This window comes from Adiantum capillus-veneris, chromosome 17 (assembly GCF_014529385.1).
Source record: "Adiantum capillus-veneris isolate H3 chromosome 17, ASM1452938v2, whole genome shotgun sequence".
Classification (NCBI taxonomy): Eukaryota; Viridiplantae; Streptophyta; class Polypodiopsida; order Polypodiales; family Pteridaceae; genus Adiantum; species Adiantum capillus-veneris.
Genome location: NC_140947.1, coordinates 113,763,660 through 113,774,948, shown reverse-complemented (window position 1 = coordinate 113,774,948; position 11,289 = coordinate 113,763,660). Strand labels below are relative to the sequence as shown.

The 11,289-nt window shown below is 38.4% G+C and overlaps 1 pseudogene; it reads left to right on the top strand.

Moving 5' to 3' along the window:
- The first annotated feature begins 2,052 nt into the window (after positions 1–2,052).
- LOC147437902 (uncharacterized) overlaps positions 2,053–11,289 on the top strand; it is a 38,463-nt pseudogene continuing 29,226 nt past the window's right edge.

Genomic DNA, 11,289 nt, shown 5'->3' with positions numbered 1-11,289 from the left:
GATACCTGCATTAGAGACAATGTAGCCCAAAAACTTAAGCTTTGTCGTACCCCACCTACATTTTTGTAGTTGCAACTTGAGATTCAATTGTTTTAACCTGTGAATGACCTCTTCAATGACTTCTACATGTTCATCCCATGTTTTTGTATGAACCAAAATGTCATCCAAGTAAACCACTAATACTTTTCTATCAATGAGATATGTAAAGATGAAGTTAGCCAACCTCTAGAAAGTTCCTAGAGCATTTGTAAGCCCAAAGGCCATCACAATATATTCGTACAATCCTCTGCTCATCCTAAATATTATCTTTGGTTGACCCTTAGTATCAATAGGGATTTGTCAGTTAACCGGATGCCAAGTCAAATGACGTGAAATAAGATGAGCCCCCAAGCTCATCTAGCAAATCATCAATTCATGGCACTGGGAAGACATCTTGTATAGTCACTCCATTTAAGGGCCAAAAGTCTACACAAAATATTTATTCTCTAGAATCTTTCTCGACTAAATGGGGTTTGGAGGCCCATGAGCTCTGTGAAGGCTGTATAACGCCTTTCCATATCATGTCTTTGATGGTTTTGTTTATAAAATCATTTTCATTTGGAGATCGTCGTCGTTGGGCCATTTTGATCGGTCTGGCTTCTCCTATTGATATTTCATGGTGGACTGGGGTATTGGTCACTAAAAATTGTCCATTTATCGGGATAACCTCTGGATATTTTTGCAAAATATTCATTAACTCTTTTTCTCGATTTTCATCTGTCTTCGACACGACCTGAACGCACTGGAATTGTTGTGTCTTCTCAATCTTTTGAAATGGTACGTATCTTCTCCCTAGTAGTCGCAGACATAAACTTGAAAAGTCCAATAGAGCTCTAAACTTAGCAAACCAGTCACATAATACATAATAAGAATGATGGTACACATCCCTTCCCAGTTGCACTCTCGTGCATAATCGTATCTGATTTGTAGATTTTTTAATGATCCCCAAGCAAAACTAAAATCAATGGTGCTAGACGCATGTTGAGCTGCAATTTGTGTAACAGTTCTTCTCTAATGGATGATATGGAGCTGCTAGAATCTAATAGAACTTGGATCTCTTCTCCTAGATAATTTACTTTAACTAGGCACAAATGTCTTGTCTTCTGAGACACCGTAGAGGCCTGCAGGTGTGAGTGTGTGGCCTCCAAAATCCACCCGCTTAGGCATTTTTTGATATAGATGCTACATTGGAAGCAATATCTACTACTTGCACATTTTGAATTTGTCTTCTTACATACCTTTGAGGCCTTCTGCAATGACGTGCAACATGCCCAAACATATTGCAACTGAAAGATCTTGTCTACCCTTGTCCATGAAGTGTAGGAGGTCTATGCTGAACACTTTGTACATTAATATCCATAGGAACAACCTCTCTGTGTTCTTCACTACGATTGGAATTTCGACAGGGAATTGCCTCGACAGTGTTTCCTCTGATCCTTTCTGCTATTTTGATAGCATCAACAAAGGTTGATGGTCCTTGATGTTTCCCCAATGTGCAAAGATTGTGACGGAAACGTGACCAAAGAAAATGAAATTTCATATATTTTGAAATTCATGTGTCAATTCATAATAAGAGTTGTTTCAATTGGACAGCAAATTGTGAAACTGGCTCCTGTTGTAATTGTTTACAATTTTGTAATTGAGAAAGGTTGCATTTGGCAACGTCTTCTTGTGAGGAATCTTAAACTAAATTCTTCTTAAATGTGTCCCAACTTTGTTTAACACATTCATCCTATTGACGTACCAAGTAGCTGCTAGTCCTTCTAGAATTGTGCTCACTTCTACTAACTTTTAGGGATTGTCCCAATCATGATAAGTAGCCATATTCTCAAAATGATCTAGCCATGAGAGCACATCTTCTATCTACAAGACGGAAAATGATTTAGGACGGACTCGGCTATCTCGATTGTGTTGTTTCTGCACCAATATTTGTTGCATCTGCATTTTTTGGTTCGCCATAGGTTGGCCATACAACATTAAGCAGCACTGATTACAACAATGGCGTAGGAAAGCATGAAAGGAGAGAACACTAGAAAGTGGAGGCAGGATGGAGTAGTAGAGGATGGAGACGTAGGTTGGCGGCATGGCTATGGTGGCGCTCCTGAAGTGCTGCCTCTTGCGCTTGCTGGAAGGGTATTTATTACCTTGAGCAAGATTTGGTGGGTCGCCTCCGGAGAGGCCCTCACGAGATAGAAAGGGGTGTGCCATTGACGATGGATGTCCGGACGATGGCGTGCCACAAGAGAATCTCCCATTTATTAATCTTTGTTTTGCTTACATATATAGTTCTTAGTAAAAGATATGAGTTTGAGTGCATCTATGGACCATTGGATAAAGCTTGCGATTAGTGCCACATCGAAAGTTAATGGTAATAATCGTTTTTTGGCCATGAAGGCCATAAGACAGTGGTAGTGCAATTTCTCTTAACACTTCTCACCATCCACAATGGTCACCATCACATTAACTTTGATTCTTGATATTTCAAGTCATTTCAAACAAAATTCACACCATATAATTTGAATAGTTGATTATTCATATCATGGCTTGCTTAATAAACTATAAAGAATATTTATTTGAATTGTTGGTATGCAATGCTAAAAGCCATTTCACACACACACACACACACACACACACACACACACACACACACACACACACATAGACACACACACATACATATTATACATATGAGAAAGAACCTTATAAATGTGATGGCAACAAGGATCCTTTGAGTTTTCTTTGTAATGCAGCCTTACTATACTCATTTGAACATTTGCATTATAAACGTGACTGAGTGTGCATGCGTGTGTGCACGTTCCTCTCTCTCTCTATATAATCTCTCTCTATATATATATGAGAAAGAATCTTATAAGTGTGATGGCAATTATGATGCTTTAAGTTTTCTTTGTAATAAAGCCTTACTATACTCATTTGAACATTTTCATTATGAAAGGGAGTCAGTGTGCACGTGTTTGTGCATGTACATCTCTCTCTCTCTCTCTCTCTCACACACACACACACACACACACACACACACACACACAAAAACGCAACTGTTTTTTGACCTAGTAGACAATAGTTCACGCTTTTGATAATAACTTCTTCATCCGAAATCCAATTTGGGTGATATATAGCCTCGATGTAAGAGCACAAAGCCCTCTACACATTGATGTAAAGAGACAAATTTTCAGAGTTATGGAAGGTGTTTCTGTAATAGAATTTCCAAAGTGAACAAGTTCAAGAAAATTGACTCTCATCTCTTATTTTACATACAATGTCTTCCGGTACTCAGAAGGGTTCTTCTTCTTCAACAAGGTCCACAACCATTGTAGAAAATGATCCAAAATCTCCTAAGTATGGAGATAGCAACACAACCACCCAACCGACAACATCGGAAACCATGATCATGGCATACTTGGTATCATTGCAAGAGACCGTAAACAAACAAGGTGAAGACTTACGAGCACTTGCAATGGAGAATGGCACACTAAGGGTACTTGTGGTTGAGAATGAGAATCTCAAGATGACACTTGAGATGCAAACAACACGTTTGATGGAACTTGAAGAGGAAGTCAACGAATGTAAATGTTGTCTTGTGGACTTGAATGCTTTGAAGAAGCGAATGAGCAAAGTAGAGCATGACCATGTATTGAAAGAGGATAAATTTGACACCATGAGCCTGGATGTATGCAACATGAAAAATGTATACACAAACATGTCTTGGCCTGATGTATGTGGTAGCAATGTGGTTTCTAATTCATCTCACGCAAGATATGGTTCAAACACACAATGTTGAGAATCTGGATGTGGAGGAGTTGAAGGAATGGGAGCGACATTCCAAGAACATTGTTATTCATGGAAGAAGCTAGAGACACCTCCTTCTCTTGCCATTGTTATTGAATATTTCTTCAAAACCCACTTTGGCATGTCCGGAGTTATGGTCTATGGAGCACATAGAGTGGGGAATCAAGGAGCTCCTCGCTCGAGAGAACCGCCAACTGTATGCACCATGCGGGATGAGACCAAGCGAAATATTATCCTTGATAATAGCTGGACCTATCTGAGAGATACAAAATGTTTTGTATGTGAAGATCGCACTATTAAGCAACAAAACATGTGTTGCAAGGCATATGAGGAAAAGAATAGTAAAAACAAGGAGATCTCTCATGAAGAAAATGTTCCCAAGGAGGAGGCAAGTCCCTCGAGCAAATAAGGATGAGTGATCTATGAGACCGAGTTACAATTGAAAATATGCTATTGAAATTGTAATGGACACCATTGAATGCGGGGGTTGGCATTGATGAACTAACAAGCAAAGCCGATGTTGTACTTCTTGTTGAAACTTGGAAGCATGATACAGAAAGGATTAATGGCTTGGAGAGTTACAACATACATTCATTAATGTGGTAAAAAAATCTTAAGCAACAAAGAGGACAAGGAGGGGTAGCATGTATGCTTAAGAAAGGATTAGAATGATTTGTATCAATTGTGAAAGATGACAAGTACAAACGTTATGTATGGCTCAAAATCATGACACCAAAAAGAGTACCCATTTTTGTAGCATGGATAGAGATCATTGATTTTTTCATTTAGAAGAGTACATTGCTTATTTCAAAGGTGAAGGTGATGTTATTGTATTTGGGGATATGAATGCTCGCACAAAAACATTGCAACATGATACTCAACAATTTGATATGCCATATATTTCAAGGGAGTTGGACGAAGTTCACTTGTATGATCACTCTTCAAAGGATATGAAAGAGCCGGATCACTATGGAAATTTACTTTTATGCATGTGTTACAGAAAATATATGCTCATTGCCAGTGGCGTATCTTTGTGGAGTGGAACTAATGCATTTACATGTAGGAGACATAATGGGGATAGTGTGATTGACTATATGCTACTCTCTGAAGCCATCATGTATTGCATAAAGAGTTTTATGTTTGGCCAATGGATCCCGTAATTCGACTATCGCACCTTATGTACTGAACTTTCATGTGGAGAAGCAACTAAGCATGATAATCTCAGCCAAAGGAAAGAGAAATTATCACTATGTATGGATTTCAAATGGGAACCAATGTACAATGAAATGGTTGAGCAAAAAATATGGATGAAGAAGCTTCAATATGATGCACCATTGGAAACTAAATGGGAATCTTGCAAGAAAGTTATTTATTCTTGTGCCGAAGAATGCTTTGATGTAAAGCATCTCCATGGTATCAACAAAGATAGATAACACAAAAGGTGGTTTGATAAAGAATGTCAAGATGCTCGAAAGTCCTTGATAAAGCTTGATGCAACTATGGACAAAGACAACTATCAAAGTCATTTGCATATATACAAGGCATTGATTCAAAAGACAAGAAGAAGATGGGAAGTAAAGCAACAACTTTTTCAAGTCCACGAAAAGGCACATGCAGTGGAAGATTTTGGGAAAACTTGAGGGGCAAGCGGGTTGAGAATTTTGGTAACTTGAGTCTTGTAAATATGTACACACATTGTAGAAAATTACATGAGCAAGCAAATGCTGAAAAAATTCCATCTTATGGTTTACTCCCATGCATGCCCTCTTTTTTTACTATTGAAGATGTATGCGGTGGGCTTGAAAAGTCGGCCACTCGCAAAGCCGGAGACCTTCAAAATATCAAGCCAGAGATGATCAAATGGACGGGAGAGTTTACCCACGAGTGGATGTGTGATATGTGTAACCTTGCACTTCAACATGGTTTGCCTTATGATTGGAGTACTAATTGGGTTAAGCCTTTGCATAAAGGAGGGGATGTAAAGAATGTAAACAACTACTAGACTGTAATGATTGGGTCTCTTATGGCAAAGTTGTTTGGGTGCATAGTGGAGATGAAATTGAGTGATTGGGCTGAAGATAATGACAAGAGTGCAAAGGGACCAAGCGGGTTTTTGTCGATGCCATAGCACCCATTAGAAAATTTTGGAGGTCATTAGGAGGGCCTTATTGAAGAGAGAGAAAATAAGGCACAGCCAATGAGCAGCAACCTTACGTAACGTAGAAATACATGGAAAACAACACAAAAATAAAAGAAAACATTTTGAAATATTTAGTTTTGTCCCATTTTTTTAAGATAACTTCCTCGTCTCAGAAAGTAGGTCCCACTGCTAGTAGCCGTCAAGTTCATGACACTTGACTACTAATTTATAGCTAGCTCTCTCCCTTCATTAAACGATATCCACTACCTTTATGTCACGCTATCAAACCTCATTCTCCCTCCATTATACCTATGGCTTTATCTTCTACCCACCCAAGAAGTTCTAGAGGTTTCTCTACACTGTCCCCAACTAGCCTCACCATCAGTGTGCCAAGAAGACCATGTAGTAGCATAAGCACTATCTCAATCTCAAACTCTCTCACTACAGACAATAGGTGGCAAGAGTAGAGGATAAGCAAAAGTCTTGGGTTCTTATGTAGCCAAGAAGGAGAAGAAGCTAGAAAGAAATAAACATATTTTGTTATGCATATTTTTGTTCTGCATGGAAAGCAAGAGTTCTGGATCTCAAAGTTGAGGTTGCTAAGAAGATTGTGAAAGAAGTCTTTAATCAATATGTTTTCACTCACTATGATGTGATTGCTAATGGTGGTGATGTCTCCATGGTGCATAATACACGGTGCAACTGTGAGTTAATTATTTAGCACTCCTCTATAAATATTATCTTACATTTCAAATGTGAATCTATTTTTTCTTCTCTTATTACAGGTATATAACTAGGTTATAAAGATGTTTGTATTTATTTCTATTCTATTACATTCACAGATGTTTATCCTTCGTCATATGAGGAACAGGAGCCACTGGAGTGCATTATAGGTCTCATCTCTATGACCCATGCTCATATTGGAGTCTTGCAATATGCTGGCAGAACTAGCAAAAGCCGGGCAGACAAGGGTATTTTCTTCTATGACCATTTCTACCAACTCAATCAAAGGAATCAAAGACTAGTGTGTTGGTTAAGATTCCACTACCAACCAACTGGAACTCCGTGGATTGGCCTGTTCTTGACATAACAATGAGTGAGGCATTGAGGAGCAGGTTCTATAGGGATGTTCAGAGGTATCCCCAAAACTTTGTACCTGTTGAGATGTAGAGAGATGTTCCATATAAATTTATATGGAACAACCAGAAGGGTTTGTTATTCAAGGAAAAGAAGACCTTGTTGCTCAATTCCATTAGGCACTATATGGTCTCAAACAAGCTTCGCGAGCCTGGTATACAAAATTTGATCTTTTTCTCACCTCTAAAGGATTCATCTCTTGCTCGTCAGACCCCAACTTATACATAAAACGCCAAGGTAGCAGTTTTGTGATTCTTGCTCTTTTTGTGGATGATACCATCCTTGTTTCCAATGATTTTGGATTTCTTCAGCAAGTGAAAAAGGTATTGTCTTCTGCATTTGATATGGTGGATCTTGGAGAGATTCACTCGTGTCTTGGCATTCAAATCCAACGGAACCGTACAAAAGGTATTTTATTACTTCGACAGCCAAAGTTTATTGCAGATAGTATTCAAAAATTTGGTATGGAATCTGCACATTCAGCCAACACACCTTGTCTTGCAAGCTCTACGAAGAACACTTTTGACAATGGCGGTCAACTTGTCACAAATCAACCTTATGCTAACTTGATTGGATGTCTTCAGTTTGTTGGCATGAACACTCGTCCTGATATTCTGTTTGCTGCTAATTATCTTGGACAACATCTTGCATGTACTTCTCTTAAGCATTGGTCTGTTGCAAAGCGTGTGTTGAAATACTTGAAAGGCACTACAGATTTTGGTTTAGTCTATTGACGACAACTCACATTGGATTCTATGCAATCTCTTTCTCTTTTGGGTTACACAGATGCAGACTGGGCAAGCTCACATTTATCTATGCGATCTACTAGTGGAAATTGCTTCTTTATAAATGGTTGTCTTGTTTCTTGGACTAGCAAGAAACAACGTTGTGTTGCAGTTTCTACGACTGAGTCAGAATATGTTGCGGCATCACTTGCAGCTCGTGAGTTGATTTGGCTTCGACAAATGCTGGTTGATATTGGTCACTCTCCTCTTTCTAGCACACCCTTGCGGTGTGATAACCAAAGTGCTATTAGTCTTGCAAAAGACTATGTTCAACATAATAAGTCAAAGCACATTGTTGTCCATTATCATTATGTTAGGTATGAAGTACGCAAAGGAACCATTATGGTTGAACACTGTCCAAGTGACCAGATGATTGCAGACATTTTGACCAAAGGCCTCAACGAGTCACGTTTCATCCTCTTGCACTCGGAGCTTGGAGTTGCTTCGACCTCACTCTTTCTAGATTAGCTTCTTTGCTATTGTAATAGCTTTGTACATATGACATTGTAATCTTTTAGGTACCATGCACTATGCACACTCCACATTTTCACATTGTGATCTCTAAATCACTTGAATATTTGTACATAGATGCACAATTCACTTTCACATCATCATCGCTGGTTCATATTTTCACATTGTATAGGGGCTTGGGTTTTTCCCTTGAACTCCCCAAGGGTTTTTTCATCCAAAGCTAGAGACCTTTGTTTGAGTGGGGGTGTTGGAGCTATATATGGCTCACTCTACTCAACTTGGTCTCACCTATATATTTGTATCTTGTCCTCAATATGAATCAGTCTTTGGGAGCGTATATGGTGTGTCTCTTGTCTCGTCTCTCTCTCTTTCTCTCTACATCTCAACAGTACCCACTAAATTGGTGAAACTTGCAAATTTCTTTCCTGTTGGTCTCTTTGTTGAGTTATTTCATACGTGCAAAGTACATGTTTCTAAAACTATGCTGCTTTGTAAATCATTTGATTCCCTCTTGTGTGATAAGCTTCTTGATCGAGGGTGGTATGTAAAAGAAACAAATGGTATATGCTGCAAGATTGCTCTTGACAGCTTCATTGTCAAGTATATGGGTGCGACACGGACATTAATAATCTCCTTTTGGTAGAAGCGTTCTCACACTGTTGAAGGTTGCTATGTGCCTATGGATCAAGCGGCACCAACTTTGGCAAACAATGTTGTCATAGACCTGGAAGTGGTGGACAAAGACCTAAATCTTATGACAATAATTATAGTAAGGCAGCAATGCAATCTTTTGCAACTTCAACATGACATAGTGGAGGAGATTACCGAATTGACTCCGTAAACTATTATTTCTTGCTAGGTGGACGAAGAGTAATGCAACAAACAGAGAAGCATTTTTTCTGTAGAGATCTTTCTAGCCGTATTCAAATTGCACCCATGTAACCAGCCCTGAATGGCTTGAACAAAATGTAACTTTTTTGACTAGTTTAATCTTAATATCAAGTGTTTGCTCAAGTCTCTCTCTCTCTCTCTCTTTGAGTATTTGAAACACATAGACAGGTAGACAATGTCAATTTAAGGTATAAACAATCAGTTACTAAGTACATTTGTAAGTACAAATTCCAATGTGCTCAATGGGCTTAAGTACATTGCTTGCAGGTATGGGACCAAATTGTCCTCTAGGTAAAAACCATGAAGATGTCCTTCAAATGAAGGTGGGGAAATAGTAGTGTAGGGTGGATTAAGTTAACACTTATGTGGTGTGTCATCAATCAACAAAATATTGAAAGCATCATAAGGCACATTGATCTGTTCAAAGGGCTTGTAGAAAAGTGTTACATTAGCTTTAGTTGGGTGGAAATGTCCCGCAATGGTATTACAATTTCTTTGACTATACACAAAATAAAAATCTGATCTCTGAGTTTTAGCCAAATTTTAAACTATGGTAACAAGGGGATTCAGGTTTTGGGCCAGCATTGAAGACCAGATAGCAACCCTAACCGTGGAATAAAAAAACAAAAACTTCCTTTGTGCCTGGCGAATTAATACTCTCATATTTCCCAAACGGAAAACTATGTAAATCGGAGAACTTTGTATGTACACTATATGGCTGTCGTAGCAGCAACAATCCATTGAGAACCAAGATAACCAGTCTCTACAATCATTGTGTGCATACATATAAGTAGTTAGAAACAAAAAAGAGTATATTATTTAAGTACAATGGATATTATCGGAACAACCATATCTACTTGAGGCAAGAGTCCATACTCGTTATTTCTAATGCTGACATTCTGTTGTTGAGTGTCAATGTTCCCTTTTGTATTGCCAAGGGTATCCACCTTTTCTGGTTGTGCAGTACATGACTCTTGTGTTTCCATGGCCAAATGGTTAACCTGTTCTATTGTTTGTTCCTGGACTTGATTTGCAATGTTGGCCTCCTCCTCTACATGTTCAAGACACTCTGTATCTTCTCTCGGATCTAAAGAGTGCTTCACATTAGCAATTATAGGAGATGGGACTCCCTGATTTTGATCATGAGCTGCATCCTGTGCCACAATAATAGGCACTCCTTATCCTCCTTTGCTTGGCCTAGAACCTACGTTGCATTCCTTAGCTCTAAGGAGCATTTTACATCTTCATTTTTAAGGGCTTGGTCTTCTTCACATTGATTAATCCCAACTTCAAATTCAGCTGTTCCAACTGCTGAATTCAGATTGATTAATCCCAACTTCAAACTCAGTTGTTCCAACTGCTGAATTCAGATTGATTAATCCAACTTCAAATTCAGTTGTTCCAACTGCAAAGCATAGCGGTGTCTGTTCCTCTAATATGGGTTCAGTTTTAGGGATTTAGTTTCCAATGGTGAAAACTGGCATGACTTCCTCTTCACCGGTCATTGTTAAAGTTATAATATGGTCGTCAAAAAAAACTGTCTTCTGCATCTAAAACTCTTGGGGTTGAAAGAGATAGTAGATGTTGAATCATTGAAGCGCGGTACCTTTGTAAATATTCAAAGGTAAAATTTTCCACAGCATTTTGCGAAATTAGATTAACTTGTGGTCAATACTTTAATTAATAATAGAAGATCAGGTTGGTCCAAACCATAGCAAGGAAATAACTTTCAAAAATGGATTCAAAGGAAAAAAACTATGTAGTATGTATTTTGCATGGAGAAGACATCTCTAACCACATGAATTTGGATCTATCTGATTAGGCACTTTGACAGCTTTAAAGGTTGACTTGTAGAGTTCATGATTAATTCCACAAACCCTTCCATAGACATGAAGTAATCTTTTTACACACACTATGCAGTGAAGGTTATTTTTATTAACAATTTTTAGGTCATCAACCATACCCCAAATAAACAATAAAGGTTTATCAACACTCACACTCTTATCTCTGAATGTGTTCCTT